General features: G+C 40.0%; 1 protein-coding gene across 20 annotated transcripts in view; it reads left to right on the top strand.

Moving 5' to 3' along the window:
• Positions 1–12500, top strand: part of LOC138006780 (adenosine receptor A2b-like) — a 53082-nt gene that overhangs the window by 25349 nt on the left and 15233 nt on the right. The window contains exon 1 of one of the 20 annotated variants that reach the window (XM_068853335.1): positions 2607–2714. The exons of the other annotated variants lie outside the window; for them this stretch is intronic. The gene's annotated coding sequence lies outside the window, so the exon portion shown is untranslated. Of the gene's footprint in view, positions 1–2606; positions 2715–12500 lie in introns of those variants that run through there. 20 annotated transcript variants of the gene reach the window in all.

The following is a 12500-nucleotide window of genomic DNA, read 5'->3' as shown; positions in this document are numbered from 1 at the left end:
GAGTTATAACTATCTTTGGGCGTCCACATAATTGAGTTATGATCAGACGTCCCAAGAGGAGCAAAAATGTCGGGTGACTCATTAAAACTCTGCAAGTTCGTTGCGTTGTTATGTAGGCCAGGATAGAATCGCGTGTCGTTGGACGGTTTACAACCTGTTTAAGATCGCTACCCCCAACTAAATCATCTATATTTAGATGATTGAAATCGCCTAGTATGATAACTTCACAATCAGGATATCTGGATCTTATTGAGTCAGAGGTTGCCACGAGATATTCACACAGATCCCTTTGCTCTTGCGCGCGCTCTTGTCAGGTGGACTATACACGACGCACACAGCTATAGTTGACACTGGCCGAGGTAAACGCGGTGGTCGAATCCATAGCCACATACACTCCAACCCAGGGTGTCCTAGATCCAGGCAGCGCTTTGCTGGAAGCTGATCCGAGACGTAGACACAGACACCTCCGCCACGACATTGCATCCTGTCCTTGCGATGGACCACACAACCACCAATCGACACCTGGGCGTCCTCAATGTCGTCACCAAACCATGACTCAATGACGGCTGCCAGGTGGACTTTGTTAACAGCCATAAAAGCGGCAAGCTCATTGATTTTCTTGTTGAGCGAATTCGCGTTCAAGCAACAGATTCGCGGGAGAAAAGGTCTTTTGTTCCGCTTGTTTACGTCTGGAGCTACTGTGATGGAACGGCATGATATTTTGCCACACCTATAGCTCTTAGTGACGGCTGAATGTGTCGAGAGGCACGTGCAGTAGTTCGAAGTTGTATCTTCTTAACTGCATGAAAGCGTATAGAGATATTTCTGTGAGGATACTAATCAAGATCTTTCCATTTGTACCACGTCTGTGTTGGGCTGTGTTTGACTTGGAATAAGGTGTTTGTGATTTACACTTCCAACGTCATCCCCAGCGTCTTCTCGGCCTTCAACATGGTGGCTCCAGTCGACGGGAGAGCTACGAGAAGCCCTGGGGATGAGGTCATTTGAGTTTGCTGGTGACCATCATGTGGGTTGAGATAATTAAGTTTCCCATGCTAATCTGCGTGATCCATGATGAGTTCATTTATGTCTCTAACACAAGACAAAAAAGTCTGAAAGGTTCTTATTTAAAGGAATTATTTTTCCTTTTCGATTTCTGAATTTGCATTATTAAAAGTTTCATAGAATATGATGGAAGTTGGTATTTCCTCTTCACAATTCATTCGTATCTTTATGATGATTTTTTTTTAAATAGGGGCTGTCCCTAGCACCATTTTTCTGTGTCAGGATGCATGATAAATCCTACGCCATGAGAGGCGGCAATGTCCAATCAAAGAACGTGGGTTCCTTATGTCTGCCTTTTTCCTGTGCTTTTCAGATTCGTAGATTTTTTCCTTATGAATTTCAGAATCTCAACTTCTTTTTTCCCCGTCGCATTTATTTCATATTCTCTCTCTTAGTTCTTTTACACTGCATGATATATTCTCTTATTCTTTACACGGCAGCTTGCTGGGCCTGTCTTAGCTCCATTATTTGACCTTGGGCCATATCCCTTTATAACAACGAATTGAAGGGAAAACAGAAAAAGTTAACCAGTAAGGAGAGCCGATACAGGTAACAAAAATACGTCAACAACTTGAGCAAATTCTCCTCACTAGCCCCTATAAGTTTCTTGAGGCAAGGTTGCGTGAGGAGTTTAAACCTGCGGGTAACATAACTGAAGAATGACAAAGTACGGATTATGATAATCAAATGATGCCGTAGGCCGATATTTTTGCCATTTCGGCAATCGAACTCTAAGAAGCTAATCGACGCCCGCTGCTTTCGTTAAAGGTCCGTTATTTCTGATTTGCCTTTATTCCCGATTTGCCTTCATATTCAGATAGACGTAAAAAGCGATCTGCCTGTTTTTCGTTAAACTGGGCCAGGTCTAATTCTCAAACTTTCTTTTGTATTCGTGTAATGCTTTTTGAAACATATTCCATTAAGACGTCATGCTCAAAGCTGACAAAGCTGAGACAAGTGTCGCTTGAAGGTTATTGATATCCTGAACATCTGCACTAGAACTTTCCTTTAAAAGTTCGATTATTACAATAACAAGCATTATCGTATACATCTCAGGGAAGCAAAAAAAACCCCTAACATTCAAAGGAAAACAAAAAGTATTTAAAGACTCGGACTTCAAAATTGGAACTGTTAAGACTTCTCTTTGCTACGTTTTATCCCAAAATTGCCACATCTTAGAGTTCCCACTATATTAAATAGTTGCTTGACTTATTTCGAGACTAACGCAAATTTATCCACCTTTACAGGTCTTTACCATTAAGGCTTGTTTAAGTGCTTGTTGCAACTGCCACCTTAATGTAAACGCATTTAAATTGTGTTAAACCTTAAATGGTAATAAGATATCTTGTGAAAATGACTATTCTTAACCGTTTAGAGTTCGGCCTTCGCAAGATAAAAAGGGTGCATTTGGAATGTTATCAAATGAGTTTCTCACAAAGGGAGCTTCTCTTAGCTCAGGTATTAAGATTGAGTCCTGTGGTTGCAGATCGCATGTCTTGAGTGTTTTTGAAAAATCAAATTTTTTTAAAGTGCTGTTTATGATATCCCTGATCTAGATATCAAAACTTCTTTCTGACGGTTCAAAAGTTTCGAAGACAGCAGTCACTTTGAAAGTGGATTTTGCGCGCTTTCTTGACTGATCGATAGTGGTAAGGCAATTATTGTAGCTATGGTTTTTAAGTCATAGTTGTTTCAAGGGTTGTTTGATCAATTGGATAAGGTAAACTGGAAATAATGAAAATCGTAGATACTTGAAGGGACATGCGCTTTTCGTCAAAACGAAATCAAATCCAATTGGGAAAAAAACGCTTGACATGACCTTTTGAATCTTTTCAACGAAGGATCTTTATGCATCTTTTTGCACCTGACGGACGACGAGTTTCTAGCCTCTTAAATTCAGATTAAGGACCATAAGTATCGAAACTGCAGGGGCAACGCCAACAGCATTAAACTAATCACTGATTCGCTGACTTTTCTGCGATTATTCCATCTTGTTCGCGTTTTACACTGTTGTGGCGAAATAACTGGAACACGATCGAAACGAACGCCGTTGAGGTATTTAAATAGAATAAACATCGACTGTCGTTTACTCACGTTGTCATCAAAGCCTTTATTACGTCATTTCACGTTTTTGAGGGGTTAAAGCAACGACAGCAGTTACGGCAATGAAAACGCTAATTCAGAGTATAACTTATCGCTCCCGTGATCGATTATTCCGTCTTGTTTAGCACATTGTACAATACAGGAGAACTGTCCCATAAACGTTTTGGTACGAACGGTTTTAAAGTAAAGATAGAACGTGAAGGTTTCATTCAATCAAACAACATTATACAACATTTGTCAAAAACCCATTTAATATTTTCGTTGCATATTTGGTTTGAACGGTACGGCAAAAGAAATTTTCTAAAATGCCGGCGTGCCGCACGTGCAGAACTACTTTCTTTTCCTTCTTTTAACCTTTTTTTGCGTGGGCTTTGCCACACTAAGTTGGCAACAGAGGGCTCTGTCGGTACGAAAGTAGTCACGTGCTCTGTAAGAGTTTGCGGAGGCTTGGGTACTAGCGCGTTAAAAAGAAGTTGCGGCCATCTTGTTGCCTTTTGTTTTTGGTGACTTATGTCCACGATTTGCAGCTGGAAAGCTGGAAACAAACCAATATATGAGGAGTTCACAGTTTACATAGAAGCATTTTGATGGATAGATGAAGAGTACAATGTACGAAGTAGGGAAGGAGTATCAGGGTAAGGCGGAGGGGATGCGATGCCAGTGTGGTTAACCTTTGCAGGAAGCAGCAAAGCCCACACATATACGCATTGCGTACCTATTTCTTTTGTGACGTTGCCGTCGTTACTAATAAGCAACGGCGACTGCATGAAAAGGCTCCATTTCCGCCGCTCACTCAAGTTCGGGTATCCTCCCCGAGAAGAGACGTCTGGACGCGTGAGCGATAGATTCAGTGTCTGTGCGTAAATTCAAATACATTAGCGAAGTCTAAGGAGAAGTCGCAATAGCAATGAATTTGAAAGCCGTATTTTTCCCTTGGCGCCAACTGGAAAAAGTTGTCAAACTCAGGCTCTAATTTTTTTAGTATCACCCAGTTAGTCGGACATAAAGGCAGTAATAAAGTTAGCAAATGCAAGTTGAAGAAATGTTTATTGGGAATAAAACGAAAGAAAGCGTCACGCTTTTCGCTACTCTGTTTCTAATAGTCCTCCAGTAGCGCAGCCAATTAAAATGCAGGATTTGCATTAGTCCATTAGTTGGGTGATGCTAACAAGGATTAGCTCTACAACCCTTTTTACTTCGCATCTGGACAATGTCTTAGTACAATATGAAGTTGCCCTTTTTGCTCTTCAGGTTGCACTCATTATTGTCACGGTGGCGTAATTCTTGGGTTGCACGTCACGCAAGTGAAAAGATAAATCGCTTATCATTGAAGAGACTGAGTCAAGAAATGGAAATGTTATAGAAGAGGAATAAATAAACAACGGGTCCAAGTCTCAGGGTTGTGCGATATTCCGTACTTGAGTTATTCGGCGAAATTTTTTACTCAAATTTGTATAGTTTAGTATGGAGGCGCCATGTTGATGTACTGCTCAAGTACACCAACAGGGCGGCTGGAAATCTGTAGAAACATCTGGAATTTAGTTTGGTTGTCTTTAACACTTTCTGCTGTATAATGAGCTAGCAAACATTCGTATAGACACGTCTCCTAGTATATTGGCTGTTTAGGCCACAAAAACACGCGGGAAATCGATGTTTTTATGCAACTGGCATGTTTTTCGAAAGCCGTCAACTTGTCACACACTTTGAAAAACTCTGAAATTCAAACTGCTCTATTTTCGAAACGAAGCACGGTACCGAGCTGAAAACATGCAAACAGATACATTTTAAAACCTCTTGTAGCTGATCAAGATAAAAACTCAAAAGCGGGCTCTTTAGTTTTGTATTTTATGTTTTTGTGACGTCACATGCAGCCCAAGAATAGAGCACTATATAGCAACAGAAAGGCCAAGGTGAAGGAAACTCTGAATCAGCTCCAGATAATTGTTTTAAACTTTACTAAGTGTTTCGATTTAGCATGCTCATTATTTTCTAGTAATAAGAATATCGAAGTGACTGAGCTCGTTTTTGAGATATATGCATTTTAGGACAAAATATCATAATAGGGTGTTTTTATATGAATCGGTTTTTGCCATGGTAACCTGTTATGCCACAATATTGAGCGCATTTTGTCAAACAATGATTGCTGTTTTCGTGAAAAACAGTGCCATTGCCGTTGAAACCATAACATAGCTGCTTGGTGATACATTGTTGTAGACTCAATCGTTTCTTAAAAGTGTTGAAAGCAGTTTGAGCGCAAAGCTGGGCAACCCGCATTTGGCCATGTTCCATTAACTCGACTCGTGGTAAGGCAATTATTGTAGCTATGGTTTTTAAGTCATAGTTGTTTCAAGGGTTGTTTGATCAATTGGATAAGGTAAACTGGAAATAATGAAAATCGTAGATACTTGAAGGGACATGCGCTTTTCGTCAAAACGAAATCAAATCCAATTGGGAAAAAAACGCTTGACATGACCTTTTGAATCTTTTCAACGAAGGATCTTTATGCATCTTTTTGCACCTGACGGACGACGAGTTTCTAGCCTCTTAAATTCAGATTAAGGACCATAAGTATCGAAACTGCAGGGGCAACGCCAACAGCATTAAACTAATCACTGATTCGCTGACTTTTCTGCGATTATTCCATCTTGTTCGCGTTTTACACTGTTGTGGCGAAATAACTGGAACACGATCGAAACGAACGCCGTTGAGGTATTTAAATAGAATAAACATCGACTGTCGTTTACTCACGTTGTCATCAAAGCCTTTATTACGTCATTTCACGTTTTTGAGGGGTTAAAGCAACGACAGCAGTTACGGCAATGAAAACGCTAATTCAGAGTATAACTTATCGCTCCCGTGATCGATTATTCCGTCTTGTTTAGCACATTGTACAATACAGGAGAACTGTCCCATAAACGTTTTGGTACGAACGGTTTTAAAGTAAAGATAGAACGTGAAGGTTTCATTCAATCAAACAACATTATACAACATTTGTCAAAAACCCATTTAATATTTTCGTTGCATATTTGGTTTGAACGGTACGGCAAAAGAAATTTTCTAAAATGCCGGCGTGCCGCACGTGCAGAACTACTTTCTTTTCCTTCTTTTAACCTTTTTTTGCGTGGGCTTTGCCACACTAAGTTGGCAACAGAGGGCTCTGTCGGTACGAAAATAGTCACGTGCTCTGTAAGAGTTTGCGGAGGCTTGGGTACTAGCGCGTTAAAAAGAAGTTGCGGCCATCTTGTTGCCTTTTGTTTTTGGTGACTTATGTCCACGATTTGCAGCTGGAAAGCTGGAAACAAACCAATATATGAGGAGTTCACAGTTTACATAGAAGCATTTTGATGGATAGATGAAGAGTACAATGTACGAAGTAGGGAAGGAGTATCAGGGTAAGGCGGAGGGGATGCGATGCCAGTGTGGTTAACCTTTGCAGGAAGCAGCAAAGCCCACACATATACGCATTGCGTACCTATTTCTTTTGTGACGTTGCCGTCGTTACTAATAAGCAACGGCGACTGCATGAAAAGGCTCCATTTCCGCCGCTCACTCAAGTTCGGGTATCCTCCCCGAGAAGAGACGTCTGGACGCGTGAGCGATAGATTCAGTGTCTGTGCGTAAATTCAAATACATTAGCGAAGTCTAAGGAGAAGTCGCAATAGCAATGAATTTGAAAGCCGTATTTTTCCCTTGGCGCCAACTGGAAAAAGTTGTCAAACTCAGGCTCTAATTGTTTTAGTATCACCCAGTTAGTCGGACATAAAGGCAGTAATAAAGTTAGCAAATGCAAGTTGAAGAAATGTTTATTTGGGAATAAAACGAAAGAAAGCGTCACGCTTTTCGCTACTCTGTTTCTAATAGTCCTCCAGTAGCGCAGCCAATTAAAATGCAGGATTTGCATTAGTCCATTAGTTGGGTGATGCTAACAAGGATTAGCTCTACAACCCTTTTTACTTCGCATCTGGACAATGTCTTAGTACAATATGAAGTTGCCCTTTTTGCTCTTCAGGTTGCACTCATTATTGTCACGGTGGCGTAATTCTTGGGTTGCACGTCACGCAAGTGAAAAGATAAATCGCTTATCATTGAAGAGACTGAGTCAAGAAATGGAAATGTTATAGAAGAGGAATAAATAAACAACGGGTCCAAGTCTCAGGGTTGTGCGATATTCCGTACTTGAGTTATTCGGCGAAATTTTTTACTCAAATTTGTATAGTTTAGTATGGAGGCGCCATGTTGATGTACTGCTCAAGTACACCAACAGGGCGGCTGGAAATCTGTAGAAACATCTGGAATTTAGTTTGGTTGTCTTTAACACTTTCTGCTGTATAATGAGCTAGCAAACATTCGTATAGACACGTCTCCTAGTATATTGGCTGTTTAGGCCACAAAAACACGCGGGAAATCGATGTTTTTATGCAACTGGCATGTTTTTCGAAAGCCGTCAACTTGTCACACACTTTGAAAAACTCTGAAATTCAAACTGCTCTATTTTCGAAACGAAGCACGGTACCGAGCTGAAAACATGCAAACAGATACATTTTTAAAACCTCTTGTAGCTGATCAAGATAAAAACTCAAAAGCGGGCTCTTTAGTTTTGTATTTTATGTTTTTGTGACGTCACATGCAGCCCAAGAATAGAGCACTATATAGCAACAGAAAGGCCAAGGTGAAGGAAACTCTGAATCAGCTCCAGATAATTGTTTTAAACTTTACTAAGTGTTTCGATTTAGCATGCTCATTATTTTCTAGTAATAAGAATATCGAAGTGACTGAGCTCGTTTTTGAGATATATGCATTTTAGGACAAAATATCATAATAGGGTGTTTTTATATGAATCGGTTTTTGCCATGGTAACCTGTTATGCCACAATATTGAGCGCATTTTGTCAAACAATGATTGCTGTTTTCGTGAAAAACAGTGCCATTGCCGTTGAAACCATAACATAGCTGCTTGGTGATACATTGTTGTAGACTCAATCGTTTCTTAAAAGTGTTGAAAGCAGTTTGAGCGCAAAGCTGGGCAACCCGCATTTGGCCATGTTCCATTAACTCGACTCGTGGTAAGGCAATTATTGTAGCTATGGTTTTTAAGTCATAGTTGTTTCAAGGGTTGTTTGATCAATTGGATAAGGTAAACTGGAAATAATGAAAATCGTAGATACTTGAAGGGACATGCGCTTTTCGTCAAAACGAAATCAAATCCAATTGGGAAAAAAACGCTTGACATGACCTTTTGAATCTTTTCAACGAAGGATCTTTATGCATCTTTTTGCACCTGACGGACGACGAATTTCTAGCCTCTTAAATTCAGATTAAGGACCATAAGTATCGAAACTGCAGGGGCAACGCCAACAGCATTAAACTAATCACTGATTCGCTGACTTTTCTGCGATTATTCCATCTTGTTCGCGTTTTACACTGTTGTGGCGAAATAACTGGAACACGATCGAAACGAACGCCGTTGAGGTATTTAAATAGAATAAACATCGACTGTCGTTTACTCACGTTGTCATCAAAGCCTTTATTACGTCATTTCACGTTTTTGAGGGGTTAAAGCAACGACAGCAGTTACGGCAATGAAAACGCTAATTCAGAGTATAACTTATCGCTCCCGTGATCGATTATTCCGTCTTGTTTAGCACATTGTACAATACAGGAGAACTGTCCCATAAACGTTTTGGTACGAACGGTTTTAAAGTAAAGATAGAACGTGAAGGTTTCATTCAATCAAACAACATTATACAACATTTGTCAAAAACCCATTTAATATTTTCGTTGCATATTTGGTTTGAACGGTACGGCAAAAGAAATTTTCTAAAATGCCGGCGTGCCGCACGTGCAGAACTACTTTCTTTTCCTTCTTTTAACCTTTTTTTGCGTGGGCTTTGCCACACTAAGTTGGCAACAGAGGGCTCTGTCGGTACGAAAATAGTCACGTGCTCTGTAAGAGTTTGCGGAGGCTTGGGTACTAGCGCGTTAAAAAGAAGTTGCGGCCATCTTGTTGCCTTTTGTTTTTGGTGACTTATGTCCACGATTTGCAGCTGGAAAGCTGGAAACAAACCAATATATGAGGAGTTCACAGTTTACATAGAAGCATTTTGATGGATAGATGAAGAGTACAATGTACGAAGTAGGGAAGGAGTATCAGGGTAAGGCGGAGGGGATGCGATGCCAGTGTGGTTAACCTTTGCAGGAAGCAGCAAAGCCCACACATATACGCATTGCGTACCTATTTCTTTTGTGACGTTGCCGTCGTTACTAATAAGCAACGGCGACTGCATGAAAAGGCTCCATTTCCGCCGCTCACTCAAGTTCGGGTATCCTCCCCGAGAAGAGACGTCTGGACGCGTGAGCGATAGATTCAGTGTCTGTGCGTAAATTCAAATACATTAGCGAAGTCTAAGGAGAAGTCGCAATAGCAATGAATTTGAAAGCCGTATTTTTCCCTTGGCGCCAACTGGAAAAAGTTGTCAAACTCAGGCTCTAATTGTTTTAGTATCACCCAGTTAGTCGGACATAAAGGCAGTAATAAAGTTAGCAAATGCAAGTTGAAGAAATGTTTATTTGGGAATAAAACGAAAGAAAGCGTCACGCTTTTCGCTACTCTGTTTCTAATAGTCCTCCAGTAGCGCAGCCAATTAAAATGCAGGATTTGCATTAGTCCATTAGTTGGGTGATGCTAACAAGGATTAGCTCTACAACCCTTTTTACTTCGCATCTGGACAATGTCTTAGTACAATATGAAGTTGCCCTTTTTGCTCTTCAGGTTGCACTCATTATTGTCACGGTGGCGTAATTCTTGGGTTGCACGTCACGCAAGTGAAAAGATAAATCGCTTATCATTGAAGAGACTGAGTCAAGAAATGGAAATGTTATAGAAGAGGAATAAATAAACAACGGGTCCAAGTCTCAGGGTTGTGCGATATTCCGTACTTGAGTTATTCGGCGAAATTTTTTACTCAAATTTGTATAGTTTAGTATGGAGGCGCCATGTTGATGTACTGCTCAAGTACACCAACAGGGCGGCTGGAAATCTGTAGAAACATCTGGAATTTAGTTTGGTTGTCTTTAACACTTTCTGCTGTATAATGAGCTAGCAAACATTCGTATAGACACGTCTCCTAGTATATTGGCTGTTTAGGCCACAAAAACACGCGGGAAATCGATGTTTTTATGCAACTGGCATGTTTTTCGAAAGCCGTCAACTTGTCACACACTTTGAAAAACTCTGAAATTCAAACTGCTCTATTTTCGAAACGAAGCACGGTACCGAGCTGAAAACATGCAAACAGATACATTTTTAAAACCTCTTGTAGCTGATCAAGATAAAAACTCAAAAGCGGGCTCTTTAGTTTTGTATTTTATGTTTTTGTGACGTCACATGCAGCCCAAGAATAGAGCACTATATAGCAACAGAAAGGCCAAGGTGAAGGAAACTCTGAATCAGCTCCAGATAATTGTTTTAAACTTTACTAAGTGTTTCGATTTAGCATGCTCATTATTTTCTAGTAATAAGAATATCGAAGTGACTGAGCTCGTTTTTGAGATATATGCATTTTAGGACAAAATATCATAATAGGGTGTTTTTATATGAATCGGTTTTTGCCATGGTAACCTGTTATGCCACAATATTGAGCGCATTTTGTCAAACAATGATTGCTGTTTTCGTGAAAAACAGTGCCATTGCCGTTGAAACCATAACATAGCTGCTTGGTGATACATTGTTGTAGACTCAATCGTTTCTTAAAAGTGTTGAAAGCAGTTTGAGCGCAAAGCTGGGCAACCCGCATTTGGCCATGTTCCATTAACTCGGTTACATTTTCCATTGCGCCAGAATGTTGTTCAAAAATTAAACTCCGCGTTATTATTGTTATATCTGCGCAGTTATTCCAGTTTGTTCAATGTGTAAAATGTCAACTGCTTACTCAAGAATAATTTAGTCTGATGTGGAGAAAAATAAATTCATTGCTCGCCATGTGCTTACGTCTTCTCCGAACCGCGCATTTTCATCATTTCAATGTAGAACGCACATACTGCAGCTTCCGGGGTATTTTCTGCATATGTTCCATAATCATTACTATCATCAAATTTATATATAAATTGAAACTGAGTTGGCAATCGCTTTTGCTTTTAATATTCAAAGCAACTTGGCATGCAGATGAAATAATTATCATTTTTACACAGACATTTAAGAAGCTACACCAAGGACGTCGATATCGGTGACTAGCAATTTCTCCTTTCGGTTTGCAAAAATCTTAAGAAACTACACTGAGATGAATGGAACCAATGAAACGGGATTTTGTAGCAGTTATAACTTTCTAAAGGCGGTATATAACATGGTTGGCATCACATTCTCTTTGGCGCTTTCAAGGCAAACATTTTACAGCATTTGACATCCCAGCTTGTTTCTCGGCCTTTTCCGATGAAGATACGGAAATTTAGACTGCTTCCACGAGAAATCGCCGGAAAACGGGATATAACTTCAACTAGCGATTGACCAGTTCCCAGCTGACTTGGTTCAAGACCCGTCCAAGCCTGGATTTTTCCACGCTTGCTTGCAACTGCTTAAAGGGGCACTGTCATGTTACTTATGCTCACTCGTTCAACATTCCTTACCAGCTACTGAGGGGATATGAAATATATTTATGGCACAAAGAGCTATTCGTATTTAATTTTTGGCGACTTTCTGAAGACAGCGTCTACAAATTGTCCAATTTTTTCAAGTTTCAATCCATTTCCATCCTCTCAATCCTTGGCCGCAAATAAAAAAGAATAGCTTCAGTGCACTTCAATCATGGAAACTGGTAACAAAATGACAGCATTATTTTTTGGTCTTCATTGATGCAAAGACGTCAGTTAGTGCTTTGAAGTTTGACTAAAATAGCGTGACACTGCCCCTTTAAATGCTTATCTAACTGGCTTATCTCTCGAACTTTCATTTCGTATCGGCCACGTATATGATATTTTTACTGATACATCAGTTCTATATAAAATATATTGGCCATTATCCATCACGCGAACGAAAACTTCGTGTTTACACAAAGTTATCCAACTTGAGATATACTCAGTAAACGTTCCAAAATATCGTTCAACTAAATCAACAATGTTGCATGGAACGTTAATCTGGTAATTGAATTACGTGAAATCGGCCTGTAAATTTATAGTATTGAATCGGGGGCTTAAGTTTTCCGAATTTTGCTCCGTGACAGAAGCCATCTTGTCAAAATGAAAGCGCGAAAGGCGCGAAATAGTTTGAGATTCCTGCTCAAACAGCGGCATCAGATTGGCTAAAAGGTTTCCAAAAAAGTTCGAATGACTTGCGAAAACTTG

This window comes from Montipora foliosa, chromosome 6 (genome assembly GCF_036669935.1).
Source record: "Montipora foliosa isolate CH-2021 chromosome 6, ASM3666993v2, whole genome shotgun sequence".
NCBI classification, from domain to species: domain Eukaryota; kingdom Metazoa; phylum Cnidaria; class Anthozoa; order Scleractinia; family Acroporidae; genus Montipora; species Montipora foliosa.
The sequence above is the reverse complement of the archived record's forward strand: the minus strand, read 5'-3'. Positions and strand labels throughout refer to the sequence as shown.